We start from the raw sequence: 12033 nt of genomic DNA on the forward strand, positions 1-12033 counted from the left end.
AAACTGGGGTAGGGGTAAGGGGCAATGGGAAACAGATAAACCAACGATGACTCATTTTCAAGTTTGAGATCAGAGCAAATTAGTAACTGGCATTACCGTTTACTGAGATGGGGAACTCCTAAGGAAGAATCGTTGTTGAGAGGTGAAATTTGGAGTTTTGTTGCAGGCATAAGACAATAACGCAGCTCCTTTGTATGATTGTTGGGTCAGCTAAATGACCAAATGCAAATAAAGAGCTTCCCTCAACAACCTTGCACATAGTAAGCACTCAAAAATATTGTTTGTTACTTTCCTTATCAACATGGTTATTCACTAGACTCTGTTCATCAACAAAAAGTTACCAAAAGGGACAGCCTCATTTTTTCCATGACTTCCCTATCCCATCACTTGCAGGCACCGACAGTGTATGATGCATTTGGTGGAAAAACAAACTGTCTGGTTGGGTTCTCTCTCATGCACATGCAATCAATTATTTTTTGAATGAAAGGAAGTGAAGCAGAAGTAAATGAAATTTACAAAGCCCCTATGTATCTGATTTTTTTCCATGAAGATTAAGAGTTTTTCACAGACGGATTACATTCTTTCCATCATTAGTTAAGCCCATCTTAGTAAAAATTCTATTTGGGAAAATATCTGAGAAAAGGAGTCAATCTGGTTATGTAAAGAGCTTCTCTTGTTTTTTATATGTAAAATCAGAGTATCTGTTTAAAAGAAATTACAGCTGGAATTGGAGAGGTAGGAATCTCTCACCCCCCTCCACATCTACCCTGATATCTGCCCCACCACTACCTCTAGATAATAAACACTCGGCCTCTCATTCACATGCTGAAAAAGGAGCATCGACATAGAAAATAATTGCCAAGCAGAACACATAATTTTCATTTGCCCTCAGGATATAAAATGCACCAGGACACCTTCTGTGAGATGGCTGAGGGGAAGCAATTATTTAGATCCACACTCTTTATCAACACCCCTGAAGCAGAAAGCAAAATGAATAACCAGTAAATGGATGTCACTCCCAGACAATGCGCCTCTAAAAATAAAGCTAAAAGGACAAACATCTGTCTTGAGCTTGGTCTTGGATTTTCCTGGACAGAGGGTAGACAGAGGTGAATGTAGTTGGTCATTTTCACGAAGAGCAAGGAAGGAAGGAAAAACCAGAGAAACGTTGCTGCTGTAACATTCTGAAAGCTAATGACACCTCGGAATACCTGCATATTGCATGCGACCTCCCAGACTTTCCCAGGATGATGGTCATTTCACAGGGTATACCAGATCAAATTTTCAGGATGATTCCAGTGCAGCTGAAATCTTAGGTCATCACGTGGTTGACACAGGCTGATCATTTTTCTGCCTGCAAGAAGCTAAATGTATCATTTTTAATTGACAAGAAGACTCTGAATTTAGTCAAAGCCAAATGTGAGGAGGACTGAGAATTACTGAAAATGCTACTAGGAAAGGTCTGTTTCCCAAAAGGGTGTTTTGCCCTTAAGGAAGCGCAAATGAGGCAGGCATATTTGGGAATGTTTGTTTCTTTACACAAATGCACATTTTTTCTCATATCACCTGTGCATCATGTCAAGTGACATTTCCTCTAGTAAATATGCATTCTTTTTCAGCAGCAGTGGAAATTTTCACGTGAAAGGCACATAACTATCAGCCCATGAAGTAGTGCTTTTCAGGAAGCATAATCTTTGACGCCCAGAACCTAAATTTTGTTCCTGAGGGTCATATGTTGTTCTTCAAATAAAATGCATATCCCAAACATAGGAGTCCATACAAAAACTAACGTGAAGTCTTAAAAGTTCCAAACCACAAAAATCCCAGCACTTAAACCTAGGGCATCAGACTAACCAGCAGCAAAAGGAAATAGAGTTGAAAACAGCCACAGCAGGCCATTCATCCAGAGCTGCACAGTGATGCTCTGCAAATCATGGCAACACGAGGACAAGAAGGGAAGGAGATAATTTTCTACTTGATGTATATGATTGTATATACACATGTGAATAAACACAAAGCAAGACCCAGTCGAGTGTAAGCTAAGACAATGCATTGAGAAATCTTTTTTTTTTTTTTTAAATTAGGGAAAAAGTATTCATGTTAAAATGTTAACCTGGGTCAAGCCTTTTTCCAGGGAGCTAACTATGCCAATCTTCTTAATTATAATCATACCAATCTGGTGCAATAAAATCTCTCCAGAATGCCTGTGTATGTATTGTTCAGTTGAGAGGAATGTGTTATGCACGCTTCAGTACTGAACTACAGGTTTATTTAAAGCTGTAAATAGTTTTATGCTTATATTATCACTTTTAAGAAGGACAAGAAAAAGATCAAACAGGCTCTTGTCTCCAAGCCCTCTCTGTGGTGATCCTCTCCCAAAGTTTTGTACACCCGACTTTTCTCTGAAGTCACAGAATTTGATCCCAGGTTCCTACTCTCCAGCAAAATGAACTGTAACCATAAATGGTATCAGGAATCTAGCAAAAGAGAGACACAAGTTACAGCCATGACATGTCCTCTAGACTCTCCCTGGCCAGTGATGGTCACTGTCTAGGCTCCGATTCTAGGCTTCTTCCATGGGTGCATGGAAGGAAATCACACAATTTTAGAATCTCACAATTTTCTCAAAGACTCTCTAGTCCACAGGGCCAGTGTCAGGGTAGACAGAGGCAAAGATACGTACTCTCCTTGAGCATGTATATCCTCTTGTTGTAAATTATGGCCCAATAAGAGTCATTCAGGGAGGCACGGGGAAAAGGACCCTGCACCCTTGCCCCTGTAGACCAACAAGAGCTCTCTGAGGACCAGAGGATGGGCGCTGCTGTGTTATTTTACAGCTTAAGTCACATGTCACATGTCACTGCTCTGTCCCTGTTAACGGCAAAGATCCTGTCAAATGCGTTCAGTAAGGGATTAGTAAACTAGAGCTGACACGCACAGTTCTGGACCCAGAGGAACTTTCATAGAACCCTCTAGTTCATTCATCCGCCTTTGGGAAGAGCTGTGGGGGCATCACCTGCCTTGTTTTCTTAAAATAAGGAAAGTAGGGGGCATGTGGGAGGAGGGAGAGGAGCAGACAAGGTAACTATTGGGTACTGGGCTTAATACCTGAGCGATGATATAATCTGTGTGACAAATCCCCATGACACATGTTTACCTATGTAATAAATCTTCACATGTGCCCCCAAAACTAAAATGAGAGTTAAAAATATATATACATAAAGCAAGTATCTTCGGGATGTATCTGTGGCTTTTAATCCATGTGCTCTCTGTTTTATAAGAACTCCTTGTTTCAAAGTCTAGCTCTGTGACACTGAAGGTGACCAGGTCCCTTGCTGGCTTCAACTGATGACTCCCCTGTGAAGTCCTTTGTTTACTGTATTTGTATTAAGCCACCAAGAACTTGAGTAACTGGTTTCAGAGGAGAGCATATATCCTGAATCAATTCCTGGACATTTGATTGAGGTCTTGTAACGGAAACTGAAGGGAATTGTGTGTTGAACAGGATGGCTTAGACCTGCTCAGCTTCTGAGAATTGAGGTCACTGCCTGACGTCAGTGTGATTTCTGTTTAGCACAAGTGGGAGTCTTAATGAAACTGATCTTTGAGATAATAAATTTAAATGACTGATTCAGGTGTCACTTTCAAAAGTGTATGTTTGAATCCATATGGTTTTTGCGGCTGTGCACATCACTGCTAGAAGTTAGAGTTTAACTCGGGTCATATTTGCAGACTGACAGGGGGCAGATGGGAGCCAGCTGCCAAGTGAGAGAATCCACCTGCTTGCCGGTTGGCGTGTGATAGGAGGCAAACAGCCCTGACAGAGACTCTATTTCTAGGCACACTGACAGATCATTTGGTAAAGTGCCACCGCACTTTGCTTCACCTATACCATGAAGGCAACCTGAAACTCTATCAGAAGGACCAGACTCTCCCAAGAAGACTGAGGGAACCAGGGACACAGAGCATCCTCCCTACTCAGGTCCCTATTGCTATGGTGAAGGAGAAGAGGAAAGACGGATGAGCTGAGGAGATTATTCCAGAAACTAGGTGTGAAATGGGGTGCTAAGACATTGCCATGAAGCATTGCTGAAGCAATCAGACATCTGAGTCTAGTCTGAAGGACATAAGACCAGGGAGACCTTGAGTTGTAGAGCATGCTGCCTGGGCTTGGAACCGTTGCAGAGAGAGAGCCCCAAACATTGTAGAATGTGCCTAGCAAGTCAAAGCCTCCTTTGTGCCAAGTTTCTATGCTCCTGCTCTCTACTGCTGTACTTTCTACTCCATAGCAAAAAGTCCAAGAAAATCCAATCTTCCTTTTTGCTTTCCAGCCCTAATCCCAGCCTTCAATTTTGTTTTTTGTTTTTGTTTTGTTTTGTTGTTTTGTTTTGTTTTGTTTTGTCTCTGTTTATCAAAGGAGTGGAATGCATCAGGCAAGAAGGTACCTACTTGCTACACCTTATCCATTTTCTTCCTGCTCACCTGAAATCTGTGAGTGTCTGTAGCCAGCGAGGTACATCTCATTAAATGAATGAACCTAGACCTGGGGGTGTATGGCAAGCCACACACAATACTGAATAATCTGCGTATGGGACAATCTCCTGAGAAGCCAGGGTAGGACAGCTTAACCCTTGTGTTCATGTTTGCTCACCCAGGACTTCGAATGCCCCTAAAAATGCCTCACTGGGCAGGTCCATGGCCAGGGCAAAGGATATGAAGAGATGCCCCAACGGGAATGTGTACTGTAGAGTGTTGTGAATACTGGGTGCTGAGCCATCTCCAGGACTGTTTTGCCATTAAGCCAGAAGAGAGTATGTCCTGGAATGCCTGGTAAAGTTCTTCCTTGAGTTTAGTCAAAAACTATGGATTCTGCACTCTGGAAGTCAAGTGCGGTTCTATTGCACTCACCGATTTCCAGTGTGGCTCATTTGTCTCAGCAACCGGACAACTGTGTCCACAAAATGGAGGGCACCCAGCCCAGTGTGGGGATGTTTTGATGAAGTTTGGAATTTGTGCAATTTTTCATGCTCAGCTGAATTATTGGTAGAAAGCAAGATGCTGCCTGTTGAACACCCCAGAAAGCACAGGATACACTTTCCTGGGATTGTGAGTGACTAAGCATTTCACTCTTGCCTGTTATTCTAGCTGAAAAGATACAGAGACAATATTGTGTAAGGTGCATCAGCATCTTGCTATGGAATTGCCTTTTTATTTTAACCCTTCCAGAGCCTCTCCTTCTTTCTCATCGTGCCTTGACAACTTTCCTGTGAGCAAGGAAGTCTGGTGTTATGCAACTTTCAATGGAGAAAAATCACACACAAATGGGTTTAGACTTGCTTTAGGGTCCCATTACTTCAATTGGTCTGTGTATCAGTGAGATCTTGGCATAAAATTGGGACAAGTTAAGGCTAATAAATGGAATTATTACAAAGTCATGAGCAAAGGGTAGGAAAATCACTGGAGATCGTGCAAGAGGCTAGAGCGGATAAAGACAGTTCCTGTTTCCATCCTAGGCCTGATGAGGAAAGATGAAGTAGCAGATACCCAAGGGGCTGTCATAGGAGTGTGTATTTCAGTCAAGGTGTGCAACCAGCCTAAAGCAACCCTTATGGAGAACCCAGAGGAATACATACCCAGCCTAACTTTCCCCCAGACCCCTAGCCTGCTGCTTGTGTCCCCATCCCCAGATGGCTACTCCCATCACCACCACCACTGACCAAATGCAACTGAAATCCAAAAGGCAAGAAAGCCCATTAATGGAGTTCAAAGAATAGGGCCACTGGAGAACATTTCTAGAAAGGTAGAAGCTTCAAAATATAGCCTGTAGAATCAGCCTCAGAAACAGTCAGGCCTTCTGGTTGCCATTTCTTCTGTCATTTATTGTTATCACCTGGATAACTAAAGACAGGCATGTTATAAAGAATCCACTCTACCTTTGCTGGTGATTGAATGACTCAATTCCCTGGAGTAATCCTGGCAAAGTTGTGCTCCTGCCTTCAATTTAATACAACAATGCAATTCAGAAAGCATGTTTGAGTTCTGTAAAGTGAGCTACGTGGTGTTTAAATTGTTATGAGAAATGTGCCAATTAATAGGATGCTGCCTTTTCTTACTAGTCCCCATCCCTAACACACAGACTCATGCACCCATACACATACACATGTGCATGAATACAAATATACACACACAAGCATGTAGGTACACAGAAGCATGTGCACATGGGCACAGGCACACAGAGGCATACACACACATGCACACAGGCACATGAATGCAGGCTGGGAATGAAGCACAGCTTGTGTTTCTGGCTTAGACGCCAAAAAGTTAATTTTAGTTGGAAAACTCCTTGACAGACTTCCAGGAAATTACCACTCAGAACCACAGAGCTCCTGTTAACATCTGTCTGCTGTTTTCTCAGTGACACCCAATGCCAATCTTTAAGTTTCTGATTCTCAAAACTTCCTCTGAAATTAGTCACCTTGATGGGGCTCATGATTATACAGAAGCCGCTGTTACTAAAAGGAATAGCTACATTTTTGGTGATGGTGGTGGTAGTCAGGAAGTAAATAAGTATATGGAAGAGTAGATAGATGAGTGGATGGATGTTGGATGGATGGATGGGTGAATGGATGGATAGATGGATTAATGGGTGGATGGGTGAGTGCAAGATAATGGATTGATGAATGAATAGAGGAATTATGGATAAATGGATGAGTGGATGGATGGATATGCAGATAGAAGGATGGATAGATGAAAGAATGTATGGCTAAGTGGAGTGATAGATGGAGGGAAAGATTAATGGGTGAATTGATGAGTGAAGGGGTGATGGATTGATGGATGAGTAGATGATGGATGGATGGATGGTTGGATAGTGGAGGGATGGCTGGTTGGATGCGTGGGTGGATAAGTGGAAAGTATGTATGGATGAGTGTGGAAGGACAGATGAATGGGTGGATGGATGGAGAGTTTTAGAAGGAAGACAATTCTGTAAGAATTAATAAGGGGAGAGAATCTACCTAACAGTCACCTCATTATTCTTGGTGAAAACAAGTCTGAGGGCAAAGACGTCTCTGTCAAACACCACTGCATTCAGAGAGGGTATATATCACAGGAGTTAAGAACACAGGGTCTGGATTCAGTCTTGGATTTGAATCCTGGACTTAACACTTCCTAGCTGTGGGACCTAATCTGTGCCTCTGTGATGCTGTCTCTCTGCAAGGAATTGCTTATCCCACTGTGTAATTGGCTGGCTCTGCTAGTGATAACAGGAAAGCAGTGGAAAGGACAATTACCTTAGGCCCTGCAGGGGTGTCCAAGGGAGAGAATACAGTCATTTGCTTTTAGTTTCTGTTTCTGGTTGGGCCAGTAAAGCCTTTTCCTCATCTCTCTTTTCCACTTATCACTAGAGACAGAAACTAAAAACCATGGCTTCAGACTGCAAAAAGCCTAAAACAAAACAAAACAGAACCACAACAACAACAAAGTCAGGCAGGTTGGACAAACTTTCTGGTATTACAGGGATGAAGATCACACCATAACACCCAAGACACAGTTCTCTGAGAACATTTAAAAAATGAAATCATGCCCAGGCACATATTTCTCAGAAAAAATATATTGATATAGGAATTACAGTCAAATATCTATGACTAGATTGATTAGAAAATAAAATAATCTTTCAAATAATCTTATCACTTATGAATGACATATATATAGGAGGAAGCAAATCGTATTTAGAACTCAGAAATTAGAAATCTAGTGCAGGCATTGCCTGACCTAGAGCAACTTTGTTAACTTCTCTAAGCCTATGCAAGTGGTGAAAACTGGTTTTGCTGTGACCAAAACTGTCCGGCTGATTTGATTCTTTTGGGTCACAAATTGTTTTAAGCACATGTGAACCACGATTTTAAAGTTGGGAGATTCCACTAAAGCATTTCAATTACTAACTTTGTGGAAAAATTAAGGATGTCCAGCAACAGCAAACCTGCACTCATCCGTCCACCCATTAATTCATCTATTGGTCCATTCACCCAACCATCCATCCATCCACTCATCTATCTATTCTTCCATATACTTACTTCCTGACCACCACCACCAAAAATGTAGCAATTCCTTTCAGAAGCAGCTGCTTCTCGTTTATCATGAGCCTCATCAAGGTGACTAAGTGGGCCCAGATTCCCAAACAGCACTTGTTGAGTGAAGCTGAGTCAGGGCTGCCCCCTTTAGACTGGGCCAGGTCTCCATAAGTCCTTCCACTTTCCATTGGCTACTGCCCACTTTCTCTGCAGTGTTACCTGCTGACTCTCAAAGCCCTTGGAGTGGTTATCTCTGCTCTCATATGTGAAAAGAAAAATAATATCTGAGCTGAGGTTTTGGTGAAAAATAAATAACATCAAGTAAGAGAAGGGCCCAACACGTGTATGATATACCATAGCATCGGAATACGTGTCATCTCCTTTCTCTCCACTGGTCATGTATTCATTCAACAAATGCTAAGTGTTCACTAGATGCCAGATAATGTGCTAAGTGCTAGAAACAAAAAGATAAATATGACACGGAGTCTGCCCATGCAAAAGGTTTGCCTTCCCATGAAGGGAGAGAGACTTATTAACAAAGTGTAAGACCCATCTGAGCAGGCTACTCCGTCTCTCCAACCTGCGATGCTTCCTGGAGGGAATCTAAAAGAGTAAAGAGAATGTGGAGGAGTACATAAATGATTCCAGGTCGGAGGCATGCTCTAACCTGGGCTAAGGGTGTCTCCTTATGTGGTTTTCCAAATCTATTCATTTTACCAAATTAGACACGTTCTTGGGAATTTCATTTACATTTGATACTAGAATGGACAATAATAGGTCTTACATGGCAAGATAAGGGCACCATGAAAGAACACCTGGGTCCTACTTCACCGACTGTAAAGAGATTAAAATAAAACCTTGTCACCCTAGTCAGATAGAAGCAATGAAAAGAAAATGGATTCATAAAAGCCCGGAATATTAATCCCACCTCAGTCTTCCTTTTAATGTCAAGCATCTCTGGATTTAGGTTTGCAGAAATTCACATTGCTGTGTCACACAAGCTAAAATCTCCCAGAAGGGCACAGAGCGCTGTGGGGCACATTCATTATACATCAGCATTACACAATGCATTGCACAGCGTCAGTGCTAAAGTCGTAATATGCCATGTGCTACACTCCCTCCGCTATTTCTCCGTCCTAAGGCTGACTTCTGCTTACTCCTCACCATGGCTATGCTTTCATTCTTTTTAAAATCTGCGATTTCATCATTTTACCCCTTTTCTACAAGCTTCTGAGACCAGTTTGTTCATTTGTATAGTTGGCCCCAGTCACAAAGCTAAAACATCTATATTCACCGGATTTCTAGAACGTTAATGTTGGGTCTTAAACTTTATGCTCAAATAATATATTTTTATTTTAAAAGATCAGTGCAGTGTGGAAGAAAAAAATATATGGCTTTGAGGCCAAATACATCCAAATCCAAATCCTTGCTCTCCCAGTTATTAGCTCAGCGACAAAGGACCCAGCCTCTCTGAGCAGTTTTCCCAAATATTATAGAGTTTGTAGTAAAAATCATGAGTAAATTACATGAGATCACCAGAAGTCCCAACACATAGCAGGCACTCATCAAGATACTTGTCCATCATCATGAAATAAGGTGTGATTATTGGTTTTACCTATAGTAGCTTACCCTCATATGCTGCCTAATGTAAAGGCATTTGGTGAGGCGATTACATGGGTACCCCTGATCTTTACAAGAAACTATTTACTATTTGAGAAACCTTTGCTCGGGGACATTAAGTAAGTGCTTTGTGTGAATTAACCTATTTGATTCTCATGACAGCTTATTATTATCTTTATTTGATAAATGAGAAAATTAAAGCATAAAGAGTTCAGGCAACTGGCCCCAAGTCATAGTGAGTAAGTGGTGGAACTGACATTCAGTCCCTGTCTGGTTTCAAAAGCATGCTCTTAATGAGAAGGTTATTAAGAGCATAAGGTCATTCAATAGCAGATTTTGAGAAGAATGAAAGCATAGCTATGGTGACAAGTAGGCAGAAGTCAGCAAGGGAGAAGACAGCCAAGTCAGGACTACCTCACCCCTAATCCACTCACACACTCAGGACACACAAATGCACACACAGGTACAGTCTCCCCAGTGCTTTGGGATGAACCTGGGTATGGGTCACCCTAGGAACTGTGAGTCCCGGACCAGGTGAGGGTGGAGTCTAGGGCCCTGCAGGGCACCCCACCGTGACTACCACATTCAACTTCTGCAGAACTGCCCCAAATCCTGACGGACTTCTAGAACTGAGCAGGCCTCATAGATCCCAACCCCTGAAATGGAAGAGCGATGCGCCGCACATACATATTTTTATCTCCCTCTTCCAATATGCTTTATATTCATTCACAGACACCTTAGGGAAGCAAATGTTGAAATGGGAAACCTTATAAATTGTGTTGCACTTCCACCAAACACTTTGTCACTCACCACACATTGATAAGGAAGTCCCTCAATGGCACTGAATGTCCTAGAGTCCCACTGGAATTTCAGGGGGTGTAGAGCTTGGGGAAATGGTCTGCTATGGGGAAGAGAAGGGACTCTGTGTGCCACCGAATTCTGAAGAGCCAGAACATATGGTGGAGGAGAGAGGCACAGCGGGGAAAGAGGACAGGGAAGTTAAAAGCATCTCTCCTCATTGGTAACCACTCGTTTCAGCAGCATTTTAACCCAAGAATGTGATCCCCTGATAGAAACAGGGCAGAACCATCTTTGCCAGGTGATTTGAGGAATACTGAGAATATGCACCTGCCCACCCCTGCCCTGTTCCAGTAGCCCATTCTCACTGGTGTTCAAATGTCACAGCTGCATCATCTTTTTAGGCCCCCTTCTTTTGCAAAAGCATTGCCTTCTTCATTGAGAAAATGGTCTTGGAGGGATTATCATCTACATCTAATTAAAAGGCAAAACAAGAGTTATAGAGGAGATACAGCAATAGAAGACCGTGCTTCTGAAAAGGTCAACAAACATTCCAAGCTTCAGCCTCAACCAAGCCCTTTCCCATCCTCACCACACCCTGCAACCTCTTCCTAACGCCTTGGCATTGGCCCTTCCTGGCACCCTTACTTCACATGGTTGAGATCTCTTGTCCGAAGAAAAGCTTCTCACAGGAGGATTCTGCACTCATTCACTCTTAGACAGACATGACTAGACAATGTAGCATTTTTTTTGCTCTCTGGGAACCCTGACAGCAAAGAGGGGACAAAGCCTTGTGATAAGAAAGTCAGGGAGATGGGGTGGCTATTTTTTTGAGGTCAGATTGTTGTGGTCACAGTTTGCGTACTCCCTGTCTGTAGGCTGGTCTTACATCTCCTGATGTTCCTCTGCCATTTGTTTGGGTGATTACATAAAGAGGGCAGCATTTCTGCAGGTTGGGTGGAAGCGGAGAGGAAGCTGACTTTCCTGGTCCATTCGTCCCCTAGCTCCCATTCTTCGGTGGAAACCAGCAACGCAGAATGATTTGTACAGGGCATATCTGAGGATATGTAGAGCTACCGTTTTCACTAACATTACTGCAAATTCACTTGCCTGCTTAGCTTCAGGATTTGAACTGGGATGATAGGGTAAGTGAGGAGCAGGAGAAGCAAACTCACTCACACAGGCCTGGCTTAGGAGAGGTGCCCAGGCATGGAGGGGAGCTGAGCACCGTGGCTTACATGGGAAGCACAGTAAGAAAGGGCTGTGAGGAGGGCTGGGCATGTGGCTCACACGTGTAATCCCAGCACTTTGGGAGGCCGAGGAAGGTGGATCACAAAGTCAGGAGATCAAGACCTTCCTGGCCAACGTGGTGAAACCCCATCTGTACTAAAAATACAAAAAAATTAGCTGGGCATGGTGGCACACGCCTGTGGTCCCAGCTACTCGAGAGGTTGAGGCAGGGGAATAGCTTGAACCCAGGAGGCAGAGGTTGCAGTGAGCTGAGATCGCACCACTGCACTCCAGCCTGGCAACAGAGCAAGACTCC

General features: G+C 43.0%; 1 long non-coding RNA gene across 1 annotated transcript in view; it reads left to right on the plus strand.

Moving 5' to 3' along the window:
* Positions 1-3460: 3460 nt before the first annotated feature.
* The window catches only part of LOC119472608, a 247208-nt gene continuing 238635 nt past the window's right edge, over positions 3461-12033 (plus strand). Inside the window, exon 1 of the long non-coding RNA XR_005201756.1 lies at positions 3461-3540. This is a non-coding gene — a long non-coding RNA (uncharacterized LOC119472608). The remainder of the gene's footprint in view (positions 3541-12033) is intronic.

This window comes from Cebus imitator, unplaced genomic scaffold (assembly GCF_001604975.1).
Source record: "Cebus imitator isolate Cc_AM_T3 unplaced genomic scaffold, Cebus_imitator-1.0 Scaffold108, whole genome shotgun sequence".
In the NCBI taxonomy this organism is placed as follows: domain Eukaryota; kingdom Metazoa; phylum Chordata; class Mammalia; order Primates; family Cebidae; genus Cebus; species Cebus imitator.